Source organism: Calliphora vicina, chromosome 5 (assembly GCF_958450345.1).
Source record: "Calliphora vicina chromosome 5, idCalVici1.1, whole genome shotgun sequence".
Taxonomy (NCBI): Eukaryota; Metazoa; Arthropoda; class Insecta; order Diptera; family Calliphoridae; genus Calliphora; species Calliphora vicina.
The window spans coordinates 79314474-79331596 of NC_088784.1; the positions used below are offsets into that span (position 1 = coordinate 79314474).

Consider the following 17123-nt stretch of genomic DNA (forward strand, 5'->3'; position numbering starts at 1 on the left):
AAAAATGTGCTTTTTTTCTTATTCTTCTTCTATCCACAAAATGTACAGCATTAAAAAAAAAGAATAAAAACACGAAGAAGCAGAAAACTTCAAATATGTGTCATCCGTAAAGAGTGGTTGAGAAAACAGGGTGGGGAGAAAGTCACAAAATAAAACGAAATTTGGTCAAATTGTATCTCAAAATATGACGCATCAGCAAAAATTGCAAAATATAATAAATATTGTTTTATAATCCTTTAAATTAAATGTTTTTGTTGTAGTTTTTTTTTTATTGTAAGTGTTTTTATTTTAATTTTTTTGAAAGTGTTCCAGTTTTTTTTTCAACTTTTATTCAAAAATATAATCACTATTTTTTACCACACCAACCACCAATTTTATTTCAGCTATTCATCAATGTTTCTTTTGCCTTATTTTCCATATTGTTTCTTTAAAGTTATTATTTAAAATAAAAAATACTCAGCTTAGCAACAACATTATTTTTTTATATATATTTTTGTTGCTTGTATTCTTTTTTGTCATTTTCGCTCATATGATTTTTGTCTTTTTTTTTAATTCATTTGTATTTTTTATGTTCTTGTTGAGTGTTTTTTTCATTAATTTAAAGCTTCTCACTAATTTTCTAATGTTTTTTTTCCAATCTTTTTTTTCTGTTTTTTGTAACACATTTTAGTATTTTTGCTTTAATTTATATAGTATATATTTTTTTTGAGATTTTTCATTACTGAAAAATTTGTTTCTTTTATATGTTCAGAAATTACTACTGTTGTAGCGTTGAAATTCCCAGAATGAACCGTACGCGACCACGAATGTTAAACGAATGATTTGTAGAATAGAAAAACGCGTGTAAAACTGCTGCTTTTGTTTCCAAAATGCCAACACAATTGCTGTCCTCTGCTGCCATACACAGCACTAGCAGCAACAACACACTAAAAAACTTTTTATATACCTACATAGCTATATACATATCTCTATATTTACATATATATCTACAAAATACCCCAACCATTAAAAAACATTTATATACCTATAACCCATATTTTAACTTTGAGTTTATATACTGTACTACTAACTAAATTCATCTATATACTAAGCAAAGAAAACAACAAATAGCAAATACAATATAGCAAGAGACTAAAAAGCTTTTTTCCCCACATTGTTCTTTACCCCTTTGTGTAACATCATTATTTGTAGTTTACCTTATTTACTCTCTCTCTCTATGTGTCTCTCTACTAGCTCTCTCTCTTTGCTACTACATGTACTGTTAGTTTTATATTAAGGAGTAAAAATCTTTAGTAGTGTATTTTTTTCAAATAGTTTGCTTCTAAAAGATTCTGTTTTCTTTCAATAGTTAGTTAATTTAAGTGCGATAACATTTACAAATAAAAAGCTTTTTCTTTTATTCTTCTTTAAGCTTTTCTTTCTATCATATTATCGCGTTGTTGCTTTTAGTGCTCGTACTTATTTTCTGTGTTTTTCATTTTACATGTAAGTAAATAGAAAAATAAAATATAAAATAAATACATACATACCTACCTACCTACCTACTTACAATAAAATATCTCTATGTTAAATTCGTTAAGAGCAGAACTGCAAGTTTTGGAATTTTTCATTAATTTGAAGACTTTCGGAAATTATTTGAAGAACTTTACTTAATAAATATGTATCATATCTTTGCCCTAAGTATTTTTTTAAGTTTATTTCTTTCATTAACAATTTTATTTAATAATAACGTTTAACAATAACCGCAAATTGTTTTAGTTTATTTCCACATTAAAAATGAGGTTATAATGAGAGAATATAGGTACCTCATATTACTTAAGATAAAAATATTCACATTTTAACTACTCGTAATTTATCTTCGATTTCATTGACCACCTAGCGAGTTGTCATTCCGTTTTTAATTTGCTTATTTTTAATTTGCTTATTTTTAATTAATATTAAAAGTATAAATAGATTTATTCTTGATCGTTATAGATATCAGAGTCGATATAAGCATGTAAGTCGATCATTTAATAATAAATTTAACTTAAAATTTTTACCTATTTTTACATTAAATCTGGGATACTAGGTAGTCATTAATATAGACAACATGGATATCTAATGATAGACATTTCAGAGATCTTTCTAACGACGTATATAATGCCATAGAAATTCGGACCGATAATGGGTCAAAATCGGAAAACATATATGTATGTAAGTTTACATCATATACAGTGGTGGCCAGGAATTTAAGACAAAAATTGTTTGCTAAATTCCACGTGATTGTCAATTATTTTTTCAAATATTTCCACAAATATGTATGCATGAGGACTGTTTTAACACACAAGTGTGTTTTATTCGACTGTGTCAATTCAGACATATTCACCACGAACACATAAAATTTGTCTACAACTTGACCAAAAATTTTTTTTTTTAAATAGACATATTTTCTCACATTTATATCATTATATTTTTATTATTATAAAATATTCGGACCAAATATCGTATTTTTAGTTCCATTAGTTTCGGTCATATCATGTCATTAACAGCGGATGTTCGCTGAGGTGGGTCAACGTATTTCCACATATCTTTGTCCATATATGTTTACCGATTTTTCCAAAAATTTTTCAAAAACTAGAAACATTAATAATAAATTTCATACCCCTAGAGGTCCTTTTATTTTGGCTCTATCGCACTTAAAATTCAGTTCATGAAAAAAATTCAAGTATTTGTCTTAAATTGGTGGCCACCACTGTATGTAGCACTATTTCTCCAAAATAAATAAACCTAAAAATAAAATATTAAATGGCCTAAACGGATAAAATGTACGATTAAAAGTTAACGTGAACTTTAACCGCAAGTTAGGGTAATCTGAATTTCCTAACTGTCACTATTTAACAAACGGTTAAATTAATAAACATAGAAATAAAATTTTTAATTCATCCTAACCAGAACAGAAATAAGTTGAAATCCTTTTGGTACTTTTTTGAAATTCGAATTTTCAATGGTGTAAAATGGTATACTTTTTTGGTACTTTTTTATTAACATTTATTTTTTCAATAAAAGAAATTGAAATATTATTTTCTAATGGATCTTTCGACTGAAAATTAATATTAAAATTATTATTAGTAATCTACTTCAAATATTTAATTAAAAAAATTAAATTTGAATGTTGTCATTTGGTTTAAACTTTGGTTAAATTGCTATATGAGAGAATTTAAATCTCCCAAACGTCTGCAATATTTTTGAAGGACGGAGTTTTAAAGTTTCATATTTTTGAATCTAATATTGACTTGAATTTTTTTTGTAAGAACAAAAACTAACTTATCTAAACAAAAAAAAAAATTGTTCGGAATAAATTTGTAACAAGTTGTTGTTTTTATACAAATTTTAGTTTTAGAAACTCAATAAATTTATTACGTATAAAATCTTTATTTATTAACAAAACTTAATGAAGTTTTCAACGTTTTTTTTAAATTTGTCAAAAGGTCAAAGGTCAATCCCGCAATTCCCAAAAATTGGATCGAAAATCCCAAAAATTTTATTTTTAAAAATTTGAGGATAAATAGGGAACACATCAAGGTTTCCAAGGCTGCTTTGCGGTTTCTGATCCCAGCTTTGGCATTTTAGAACATGTGGCCGACATATTCGAAAAATATACCAAAATGTTCTCCGTAAATATATCTTAGAGAAAAACATAAAATTGTTATATGTTCTTAAAGAAAGTTTTTTTTAATAAAAACAAGTAAGAGAGCTATATTTGGCTGTGCCGAATTTTATATACCCTTCACCAAATTATACTTCAAAATAAAATTTTTTTAGGTAAACAAAATTATTTTTTTTTGCAGTTTTTTAATTTTTTTAAAAAAAATTTTTTAAATTTTAAAATTTTTTTTTGTTTTTTAATTTTTTTTTTAATATTTAGCTAACTTTTGGGTTAAGAAAAATTTTTTCCGATTTTGACCCATTGTAGGTCCAACTTTTTATGGTTTTATATAAGTCATTGCAAAGGTCTTTGAAATATCTTTCATTATATATCCATATTGTCTATATTAATAACTTAGTAATCCAGATATGTCAAAAATAGGTCAAAAATCGAGGTTGTCCTGGTTTTTTCCTCATATCTCAGCCATTTGTGGACCGATTTTGCTGATTTTAAATAGGAAACTTCTCGAAAGCATGTCTGCCAGAATTATTGAAGATTTGGATTCCGAAGATATCTGGGGTCCTCAGAAAATTGATTTTAACAGACAGGCGGACATGGCTTAATCGACTCCGCTATCTATAAGGATCCAGAATATATATACTTTATAGGGTCGGAAAATTATATTGTGGAGATTACAAACGGAATGACAAACTTATATAAAAAGGTGAAGGGTATAAAAAGCACATCCAACGATTCGCAGATTTTCGCATATTTTGGACAACAATGATTCGAATGTACTTATTTTTATACCCTACACCACCAAATTGGGGAGGGAATAATGCGTTTGTGCAGATTTTTGTAACGCCCAAAAATATTAGTCTAACACCCACCTTAAAGTATACCGATCGACTTAGAATCACTTTCTTTCGATTAAACGATGTCCGTCCGTCCGTCTGGCTGTTCGGCTGGCTGGCTGGCTGTCCATGTAAACCTTGTGCGCAGAGTACATGTCGCAATTTTGAAGATATTTCGATAAAATTTTGTACGTATTAGGACCAAATCGCCTAAATCGCTTAAAAATGTTGGGATACACACAAAATTCAACATAGTTAACTTTCATATAGACATAAATCACACTACATAATTTCATGGTGATCGGTCCATAATTGGTCATAGCTGCCATATAAGGCCCACTTCCGAAAATCACTCAAAAATATAAATTATTGAAATTTTAAAAGAAAAATGTTTTTGCTCTTTTACTTAGTATGGTCGGACTTGACCGACCAGACTTTCTTACTTGTTTTTAAATATTGTACCCTCTAAAAGACCAAATTATTTTTCAGTTACTTTTATTTTTGCAAAATCTATTCCACTCTATAGGCATACAAATGTCACGTAAGATGACATGGATATACATATAGTTATATCAAAGTAATGACTTATTTTACTCCCTATTTGTAAGCATTTGTATCTAAACGATTAAAAAAGATGTAAGACAAGACTCATGAGAAGATCTCTCTGTCTACACGTATGATTGCATTAACAAAATTTTGCAATAATTATGTTCGTTCATAATCGCTTTGAAATTGTTTGCTACCTGAAATCATTGAAATTATTAATAAAATCAAAACAATTCCAAGCTCGAATGAGCATAAATAATTGAAACGAGAAACATGAAATGGCAACCAATATAAAAATATCTAAATTTTTTTTATATAAAAATAATTTTTATTCCCATAAAATGACATTATGAAATCATGTGATTTCCTTTTATAACAAAAACTAATAGCAGCTATAACAGCAACAACAACATCATAAAGAAAAAAAAACTGAAAGCAAAACGCGGAGAAGAAAAAACTATGTACGAATGAATACGTTCGTCGTATTTAGTACATAAAACTTACATTAAAAGCTACAAAATGGAAAAAATAACAACGTAGAAAAAAAACGACTACTAATATTTTTCAAATGCACTTTGCATTTGAATTAAAGTACACAGCGACAAACAAACATACGCATACAAACACATGGGCAAAATCACCTCTTTACATTCGATCCTACATTTGTATACTTATACCCAACTGATCAGAGCATTCAAATGTTATAGCACCATCGATCTTTAGGCGGGCGTTTATCTTACAAACGTTCGGGAACGACTATAGCAAACGATCAGTTTTTGTTAGCAAGACCTTCATCCTCCCGAAGATTTCAGAATGATATCAGTGAAAAATTAATCATTAGCAATATGGGTTGAGATTTGTTTAGTATTCCTTACAATTATTTCGATAAATGATCGCGAATTTTTCGGTATTGTAAACATTCAATCTTCAGTTAATAACTCAAAGTTATAATCGTAATTCCTAATTCAGCTCTGGGTGGAGGCCGTCCTTTTTTCGCTGCCTTCGAGAGCTTTGCATTTCACTCTCGCATTGATTAATGTTTGTCGTATTTCTCGAGGTTTGCATTCGTGCAATCGCTTTGGTTTTATAACCTATAATTTATATTGAAAGTTGGATTTTGGTGGAGACCATAAAATTTAGGACTTGAGTTCGAGAATACGAAGGTATAGGTCGATTTGGCTGTTCCTGGACGAGACTCTTCTTGAGGCGTAAGCCCTAATTGGTGATGGCGTTATTTTAGGCCAAGAATTAACTTAAAGCAATCAAATCAAAGTTATAATATTTTCTAGAACATTGTCGACAACTGTTTGAATGTTTCTAAATATTCTTTTCTTTAACCTTTTTGTATCGAAATTAATCTGCTTTAGCCATAGTTCTAAACATTTTCGATTGTTTGGTTAGGTAGGCTACCACATGTTTCACATGCAAGTTTGTGAGTGCATTTGTTTGCATTTCAACAAATAGCTGAAAAATACACAACAAGAAAGCTTGTGAGTAAACTAGAGAAGGAAAAAAACGAGTTAAAAGCTATCAAATTGTAAATACAAAAAGTTTATAGTCGTTGACTGGTTGTTAAACAAATGCATGAAGAACATATAGAAAAAGCGATAGCGTGTAACGGTCCTTATTACAATTCATGCGACTGGCGACAAAGAAATTTGGGTTACTTCCAAAGATTTCTTTTGAAAGCATGGTTTTTGCTCTATTATTTCATTGTCCTTTTAAAACTTATCCTGTTATGTTATTATAGAAAGACATAGAAATAATTGCCAAACCAATCCTGTTTAAATTTTAAATAAAGGATTCTTAGAAGTTTTTTGTAATGCAATTTTGAATGTTTAAAACATTTTTTAGAAGGAGAGGCAAATTCCTTCTAGAACATCTTCTGTGAGAAGGCGTAAAGGTTGAGAATGTAATCATGTTGGGAATGAAGACTTTCATTCCATCAAAGAAATCTTCAGACCTGCAAAATAACAATCAGATCCAGAGAGGAAGCATTCTGAACTTGGTGCAATAGCCAAAACGCTGAAACTGATTCGCTATGCAAAAAGGCGAGATCTTCGTGTGTCAAAGTACCTGGAAGCGAAAAGGCTCTATGCAATGCTTTCGTACTAAAGTTCTTACTGCTTCCCGGGGTAGTAAAAGCTTTTGGTCATTCGTTAAAATAATGATAGTTCCTTAATTTCGACTCCTTTAAAGGATGACCAAACATTCAATAACCAGGTTGATAAAGCTAACCTTTAAAATGAATTATTCGCAGTAGTGACTATGCCAATAATATTCTTTCGAACTCGTGCTGTTAAAAGGGTTTCATCGGATCTCAATGTAAATAAGTCTCCTAGGCCAGATGTTATACCAGTGCGGGTCTTGAAGCACTGTGCTCTTTGACGTGTCCAGTGTTCTTGGTCGTTGGCTCATCCATTGTCTGCGTATTTCCTGTATGTGGGAACGTTGCTAATGTCACGTAAATTCCTAAAAAGGGAGAGGCTGATAACTTGAAAATGACCGTCAATTAGCAATTTGTTCTGCACTTTCCAAAGTTATGGAGACTATGGCAAACTATCATCTGGTTAAATATTTGGAGTCCAACAATTTAATTAACGACCGCCAGTATGGCTTTCATAGAGGATGCTCTAGCCTTCCTATCGGAAAAATAGTATCGTTCAATCCAAGGCGTTTGATAGAGTGTGTCACGGTGCACTTTTATCAAAACTGATTGCTTTTGGTGTCGGTAAAAACTTCTCTCGATTTATATCGAGCTTTCTCAGAGATCGAACTATACGATTTGTTATAGATGGGTTCAAGATAAATTCAGGGGTACTGCAAGGCTCTCTCTTCTACTCTTCGTTATTCCTACTCTATTTCTTATTCTTCTAAACAACCTTTACGCCCAACTTCCAACCCTATCTATTCTTTGGAGATGACAGCAACATTTGCCATTCATATTTATTCAGTTATAGACCAAACTTGTCGGAGATTGGGGCAATGAAGCAAAACTCAGTATTACATGTTAACACAAAAACGAACGACAAACCATGTTGTTTCATCTGTATTTATGGTTGGTGTAAATCTTGTGAAATCCGATGCTCTTGATGTTCTGGTAATGAAAATATAATGTCTAAACACATTTTTCAAGTGTCGAAAGAAACACTCAGGTGTCTCAGTTTTCTGAAAGGTGTAGGAATTACTTCACTCCATCTGAACTCCTCACTAGCAAAGGCCAATGCTTCAAAATATATTTTGGAGCTTATCGACCGTGTACAGGAGAGAGCGAACGTGATTATTGGTAACAGTAGAGTATCCAACTATATTGAGTTGCTGGAGCACCGACCCAATGTGGACTGCGTTTTACTGTTCTATCAGTACTAGCATAGAAGGAGTTCCGATGACATTAGGGAACTTGTTCCCGATACCCGTAAATTTGTACGTAATACACGTTTATCATCAAGAAAACATCTCTTTGTGGTCGATTTGCCAGTGGATCGCACAGCACACTACATGGAAAATTCGTTCTTTAGCCGTACTGTCCGTATTTCCCGCTGAAGTCGAATGTCCACAAACACTACTCCCTATTTCCTTCCTCCCATAACATATCTCCAAAAACAACATGAGTATTGGTCCAAGAAGTAAAAAATAATTTTATTCTTTTGAAAGGCCTATCGATGCCATTATATATGGAATATAACATCGTGCTAATGTCCGCCGTGGCTTCTCTGGGTATCTCGCTTCCGAAATGTCCAATTTTCCATGATTCTGAAAACCTGACTCTGAGCCGCTGTGGTTTGTAGCTTATTCACATAGACCTGCGACTTAAGAAAACTCCACAACAAAAAGTTCAACAGGGTCAAATCGCACGTTATCGCTCTTGGAGCTCATGTGGATTGGTATCGTCCAAATATGGCAGTAGAATTTTAGTTTGACTTGGGTTTAAGAAGTTAAAATTATCACCTATTATATTCCATAGATGATTGTGCCATAAATAAGTAATTAATTTGAGATTCTTGGGCAATATTTTCCAAGACGGTATACGTCTGAATCATTTCACGAGTATCCTCATATCAGCTATCTTTACGGCACCCCCAAAACGAGGTCAAATCGCTGATTCGATACTGCCACAATATTCGTTAAATAGTGTTGAAAAAATAATGGAAAGTATTTTTCTAATAAAGTGATACTTAATATACTTGTACTGGTTCGTTAGAGTATTAAAGTATTTTTGTGTTTCAAAGAGAAAGTGGGCTATAACGTCGTGATGTAGTTCCATCAAACCTTCGGCTAGATATAGACATTCGATTTTTTGAAGACGTTCGATAGAGTGTGGGGTTTGTCAAATAAAACTACATACACGTTTTGGTGTAAATGAGCGAAAGCAGCTGCTGGGCAAGAGTTTCCGGAGCTGAGATAAATTATCTAGAAAGAAAACATCCAAAAGCAAGCGTAATAGATTCTGAATGCTTTCTTCTAAATTTTTTACAGCTGATCACAATGTTATTCTTTCTGATAGTTATTCAATTTCATTCAATGTTTTCGTGGACACTGGATTTTTCCAAGAAGTTGGATATAGTGTGGGGTTTAAAAAATCATGTTATTTTAACGCCAGTAATTTATTTTTTATCACGTTGTGGTGTAAATGAGATCTTTTAAAACGAATAAAATATTAATTCTGGGAACTATCGGTTACACTACTCGAAGGCCAAAGAGGTCTCATCGTGCAAAATTTATTGTTTATATAGTTTTGGAACGCTGAACACAAAATCGTACGATTAGTTTTCGAGATATTTCCATATTGAGGATTTTACTAAAAACCGTGTTTTTAACAGTTTTATCTCAATATTATTTTTCTTCTCGATTTCTTATTATTTTAATTGACTTTGTTTTCGAACTATCAAGCCGTTCTGTATTTTTATATCCCTAGCCTATTGAAAATTGGGTCCATCTTTCAATTCACATTGTCTCTGCCAGAGCTGTAAATGAATCACTCATTTTTGAATTAATTCGCGAATCATTCACACAAAAAAATGAATTGAATGAAATTTGAGTCAATTCAAATGAATTTGGTAAAAATGAATTGCAATTCGTTTCCAATTCAAATGAATTGAATTGATTTTGAATTAATTCAAATGAATTTGGTAAATATGAATTGCAATTCGTTTCCAATTCAAATGAATTGAATTGATTTTGAATTAATTCAATTCATTTACAATTCATTTGAATTGAATTGATTTTGAATTAATTCAAACGAATTAAAAAAAAAAATAGCAATTCATTTCCAACTCCGACGCGAAATTCGCAGCATATTTAGCAGATTCTTCAATGTCATTAAGTATGCAGTATAATTAATCGACGGTTAAAAAGTCTTCCTTTAAATATAATGCGCCGTTACCATCGTCAGCTGGTGTTGAAAGATTATTTTCGTACGCCTCTATTCTAAACATCCCTAAACGTGGATTTCTTTCAGATGATAATTTTGAAAAGCTATTGTTGTTTAAGGTGAATGATGCATTCTAATTAAATCTAATTAGCCTTATTTATGAAACTCAATTGTGTTTTGAACTACATACATTGTTATTTTTCCTTATTTTTGATTATTTTTGGAAGATAGTTTTATTTTTTTGAAATAAATATAATATAAATATTAGCAAAAAGTTTGCTGTTGGGTGGTCGTGGGTCACAAAATTTCAAAAATTATTAATTGCTTCTTGAATATTAAATATGTTTTGTCGTTCAGCGTATTTCAAAATAAAAATCAGTTCTTCTTGAATAAATAAACTCCAAACACCATGTTTTCATTGATCAGGCGCGTATACAGGACAAGGCTTTTCAATTTTTGTACTGGATATTTTCATTTTGGTAGGAGAAATCTTTCATTCCCCCTAGAGATCTGCTCTTGAATTTGATTGATTGCAACTCATTTTTGAATCATTCATTTGAATTGCTATTCTTTTTTCTAATTCATTTGAATTAATTCAAAATCAATTCAATTCAAATGAATTGTAAATGAATTGCAATTCATTTTTACAAATTCATTTGAATTGGAAATGAATTGAAATTCATTTCTGCCTAATTCGTTTGAATTGATTCAAATTTCATTCAATTCATTTTTTCAATTCAATGAATTAATTCAAAATTTAGCTAATTCATAATGAATTAAAATCAAAAAAGAATGATTCATTTACAGCTCTGGTCTCTGGAATCTTTCATTGGATTTTTTCAAATAGTGTTGATTATTCTGAGTTGGTATATCATGTATAAGAGGGTGATGCTGCTAACATATTAGTCACAAACCTCAATATGTTTTCACTCTTCAACTTCTACAGACAACCGATATACACCTAGGGAATTGGTTTCCGATACCCCAGTTTTTAACCTGTTGGTTAGTAGATCGTGTAACACAGAGAAATTTCGTCTATAAGTAGAAGTAACTCCCAGTAGAAATATTCTACAGCGTCAATATCCTTAATTCGATGTATGTAATAAATACGAAAAATCGCGTACATATCTAAGAAACGAAATTTCGCTTAACTCTTAACGTTTTTATTTGAAAATCTTTAAGTTTACAATTTTAGCCTGTTTTTGTATTTTTATTGAATTTGTTGTTGTTGCGTCGTTATTGTTTATAGATTTTTTATTACTGTGAATGCAGCTGTCTGTTTGTTTTTGTTTTTCCTGCAATGTGTTTGTTTTGGCATGTGGAAAATTCCTAAACAACTTACAGAGAAATACAATTAAAGTTTAACTGGGAAAAAATATTACAAAAAAAACAGAAAACAACAAAATAAAGTTTGAACATGAAAAAAAACAGAAAAATCTCGTTTATTTTGTTTCACATTTACCACAGTCACTCACATTCATACTTATTTGCACTCTCTCTCACACACACACACACACTCCACTAAACAAATTATTGTTAGAATCAATAGAAAACAAATGTAAGACAAAAACAAAACAATAAATGGAGAAAAGCAAAAGCAACAACAGCAACAACAACATTAGGAAAAAAACTAATTAAAAAACATCACAAGCAGAGAACTAAAACTGGCTGTTAGAGACGAATGAAAACAATAAAGCAAATTACGGCCAAGAAACGAAGACTAAACAAAAAATATAATAAAACTTGTTTTTATCATTTTGTATCTTGGTTTTTTTTTCTTCTTTTTAAATATCAATAATAACAAAAATTTTAAAGTTAACTTTTCTAATGGCTATGCTTGTTGTAGTTGTTGCTTTTATTATTTTTTTTATTGAAAAGCAGAAACGACAACAAAACGCATCACAACTACACGCTAACAATGGGGTCTATTGTTTAGATGGGACGAAAACTTGGCAAAGCTATAGAGAGTTGTCAAATTGTATAGTGAGAAATCGTGTGTTAAAGTTGACCAACTCAAAAATAAGGCTTAGATCTTGATTATCAAAGCTTGAGGTATGAATTCCAGAATTTTAGAACTAATAAAACTTTTTGTTTTTAGAAAACATTATTTTTTTGTAGGCAGTCCATACTTTCCGACTTATGAACCTCTAATCTTTAAATATATAATTTAGTATCTATTGAATGTTAGTTATTCGATATGGCGTGTCATTAGAAAGCTTGTGGAAAACTCTTTCAAATGACATTTAAAGCAACTCTGTACTGGACAAAAAATAATAGCACCACTAGGACACTTTTTTTATTTTTCCAAAAACACATATGTAATTAGTGTTGGTATTTTTTCAAATGTTATTTTTATTATTTCCATCATAAAGTTTAACAAAAAGCAAATATTTTAAATAAAATGGATCGTGGAAAATACTGCAGTGAAGAGAAACGCGAAAAATTCAATAAACTAATATCGGATGGAAAATCTTATAGAGAAGTTGGTCGATTGGTTGGGTTTTAGAACAAATTATAAAGAAAAGGAAGAAAACGAGTTCTGACCCCACTTCACGCCAAAAGATTGATCCGCGAGAGCAAAAAGGATCCATTCAAAGCTGTAACTGAACTAATAAAGGACTTTAATGTAACTGCGACAGTACAAACAGTTCGCACATGTCTCAGAGAACATAATTTAAAAGCGTGCAGTCCAAGAATGGCCCATCTTTTAAATGCTAAACATTTCGCCAAGCGCATGAAGTTCCCAAAGGAACATCAAAATTGGCCAGTCCAAAAGTGGAAGAATATTTTATGGACAGATGAGAGCAAATTTGTCATATTTGGTGGAAAATGTTCTCGCTTATACGTCAGACGTTAAAAACCATTAAACATGAAGGGGGTTTTTTGGGGTTGGTGCTATTTTTTTTCGCAGCTGTATCTGTCATTTATTCTTACATAGTTATTGGAATTATAGTGTAAACAACAAAGTTTCTTTTGCTTCGAAAATATCGAATTTTGTGCGTCATATGTCGGAAGTTTTGGATTACTTTTTTAATTTGAACAAAAGTGCCGCCGAAGCATACCGGTTGTTCACCTAAGCTTTTGGGTGAATGTGTTCCATCGATTTAACGTGCGAGAGATGGTTTGTGCGGTTCAAAAGTAGAAGTAGACACGGAAGACAATGATCGCCCAACCAGCCATAAAGTTTGAAGACCAAGAATTGAAGGCATTACTCCATGAAGATTGTTTTACAACTAAACAAGAGCTTGCAAAATCATTGGGAGCTACTCAAGCAGCAATTTCAAAACCACACGAAGTGAAGCCGAAAGACCTTGAAATACGATTTTGCATGTCCGAAATGATGCTTGAATGCTATAAAAGAAAATCATTTTTGCAATGTTTCAATGGACGAAAAACGCCCTGAACATGCAGCCAGACATGTTGCAATAACAGTTAAAAAGTCCGACTACTATTTGTTTCGATCGATGCAGAACGCTTTCTCAAGGATACGTTTCAATTTAATACAGAGTATCCGATATTGGCTTGATTAGTTCTTGGCACCAAAAGATAAGCAGTTCTTTTGGCTCGGAATCCATCCAATCCAATGCCAGAAAGAAGAGAAAAGGTCATAGCTAACAATACTTTGAATAAAAAATACACATTTTTCAAAATAAAAGCCACAAATTTGAAAAAGTCCCTCATTACACTAGAGTTTCATGTTTGGTTTTAACCGAAACTGCTGGTTAATAGTTTTTTCATTTTTGAACTTAAAACATTGAACAGGAAATCAAACTAAGTAGTTATGATACAATTTTCTGAAGACATATGCCTGGGCACGATGGAAATCAGTTTAATTATATAGCAGATCGAACCCTTTTCAGGTATTTCCCTTGCAAAATGTAAGATGGTTGTACAGCAGAGACTATATGAGACTGCACAGAACAGGTGGACCCACCAAATAAGGCCAATGGTCGCTAGAAGACTGGGCCTACGGTAACGATTACTGTAGAAGCTGTTGAAACGAAGAAGAGGAGGAGACTGTGTCCCACCTATTCCACCAAAATGCCCGGCTCTGAGAAACTTAAGGGAACGTATCGTAGGAACCCCATTCCTATCGTCCTTAGCTGAGCTATCAAGGATGAATCTAAGACGTATACACTCCTTCATCAGAGAATCTGGTTGGTTCACCTTGGCTACAATAAACGTATTTTTCTTGGGTATCACAATGGGATCTGTCTTGAATGGACCCAAGTGAGTTGCTTGACGAGTGCCTGCCCATGGAACCTAACCTAAAACAAAGAAAATCAGAACTACATATTACTACAAATACCATGATAACGAGAATCAGACTACCACGGCTAAGGGACGGTGTACTTTCTCTATCAGACATTGTGAAATATCTAGATATTCTGGACTCGAAATTATGGATCTCTAGTTCGGTGGACACTTACACCGCTGTATGCCTTATGATGATCCAGAAGCAATTTCCTTCCCTGGTTTCTAAACCAAACTTCTGCTTTCATAAAGTCCTTCACGCCCTCAAATTCGATTTTCAAAGTTTGTATTCATTCCAGAATGAAATGTAATAAAGCTAGTTAGACTATTTCAGGCTGAGATATTGTCGATCTGACAGGCATTTAAAATTTTGAGAGAAAAGAACATTCGTGGAAGCACTGGCATTTTTGTCAACAGACAGGACGCACTTATGTCACTTAGTTCCTTAATTAACTCTTTTGGCTGGAGTCTATTTAACATCGAGATGATATGACCAAAGAAGGATCCACTTTAAATGTCTCAGGTCCAGTCATTTATCGCTTGGGACTATGAAACGCTATATCTTCAGACACAATGGCTGACATAATGGAATCATGCAAGTCTGTGAGCAAATTATACATATGTGACAATACTAAGAGTTCTTTTGAAATTATTAGTTTGTGGAAATTCTGAATTGCAGATTTATAGAATTTTGCAACAGAAACAGAAAAAGACTAATTTTAAATTCAGAATTGTAAAGCTAAAGTTTATAAATTTCAATCATCCCGTTTGTAGTACAACGATCAAGAATTTTGTCCGTCTGTTGAAGTCATAATAGCAACTAGAAGTATGAAATTTTCTCCAAATATTCTCTGTTGGTCAGAAATATTTCATATTAAAAATGTTCAAAATCAGGTCAAACCAACAATTTTTTAAAACAATTAAAACACGGCCTAAATGAGGAGACCTAGAAAAGCGATAGAAATTTTTGGAACAAAACTTTGTTCGTACTTACTACTATACATACGATATTTTGTTCCCGATAACATTTAAATGCATTAATATTGCATTGTGAAATTTACCACTGATATTTTCGAGTAATAGAATACATATATGAAATTAAACCAATCGGGTGAATCAGTTAAAACTGTTTATACAAAATGCACAAAAATCGATGATCGTACTATATATGTATGTATTTGTGATGGTATGATAAGCTTCGGCACATCCGGGTTTTCATCACGTTTTCAGCATGTTTTTCGGCATCTTTCTGAGATTTTCCCATATTCTGAGTTTAATTTGGACATCTGAAAGCTTAACTATTATTATTAATAGTATTCCTTTATTTGTAGTTTCAAGAACTTGATCGAACGTGTTCCATCGGACCCACTGTGCACTGTCATCAGCAGCAAACATCAACATCAGCAACATCGTTGGCTGCAACTACATTTATGCCACAGATTTTTAGCTTTTAGTGTTTTTTCCAGTTTGAGTTTTGTTGTGAAAATTTGTAATTTTTTTTCCCCGTTTTTCTTTTTGTGTAATTATGTGAGTGTGTATGTTTTTGTTGTTTTCTCTGTTATTTTTTCTTGTTCTTCTTACACATACACATACTAGTTGTATGTATTGTACTACATAGATACATACATACATGCATACATAGATAGATAGATACAGAAACTTTGTTTTAGTCATTCTGTCAGTCACTCAGCCAGTTGGGTTGGTTGGTTTATTTAGTCAACTATTGCATGTGACCACCATATTTAAAGCTTCTCCTGCCCCCACCAAAATGGAAAAAAACAACAACAACATCAACGGCCATAGTAACATTAATAAAAACAACAACAACATGCATACAAACATACATATAACAATCATAACATCACATAAAAAAAACAATCCAACCATACATACAAATTTTTAAAAACTAGGTTATTGGCGCACATCAACATTTCATTTGTTGTTGCTGTTGTCGTTGTTGTTTTTAGCTTTTTTCCCCATTTTATGGTAAATCTACTGTGCGCGTTTGTGTATTTGTTTTCTTCTATGCATGTTTGGAACTTGTAATATGAACATTAGAGTGGACCTTAAAAGATAAATTTTTATGGGATGGGATTTAACGTTATTCTTAAATATGTATCTGAAACTAATTGAGGCAAAATTTGGAGCTGATCGAATAATCTTACATATATACAGTGGTGGTCAAAACATATGCAACCAGCAACAGAATTTTACAAAAGTGGTTTAAACTACTTTAAGATGTAAACAAAAATATTCATTTGCTTATAATATTTTTTAATTAATGCTTTAAAAATAAGAATGTGAAACTTAATTCAGAATTTTTTGCATTGAAAAGAAAAAAAATTTAAAAAACTACGTATGGGTTGATATTTCATTGGCCAAAACATATGCAACTAATTGCTTTTAAAACATTTCTGTCTATAAAACTTAATATTTCGTGGCAAATCCTATATTTTCAATGACGGCCTTACAT

The 17123-nt window shown here is 31.7% G+C and overlaps 1 protein-coding gene across 1 annotated transcript in view; it reads left to right on the forward strand.

Annotated features, from left to right (window-relative positions):
- The first annotated feature begins 1378 nt into the window (after positions 1 to 1378).
- Positions 1379 to 17123, forward strand: part of LOC135961700 (uncharacterized) — an 86156-nt gene continuing 70411 nt past the window's right edge. Inside the window, exon 1 of the mRNA XM_065513246.1 lies at positions 1379 to 1485. The gene's annotated coding sequence lies outside the window, so the exon portion shown is untranslated. The remainder of the gene's footprint in view (positions 1486 to 17123) is intronic.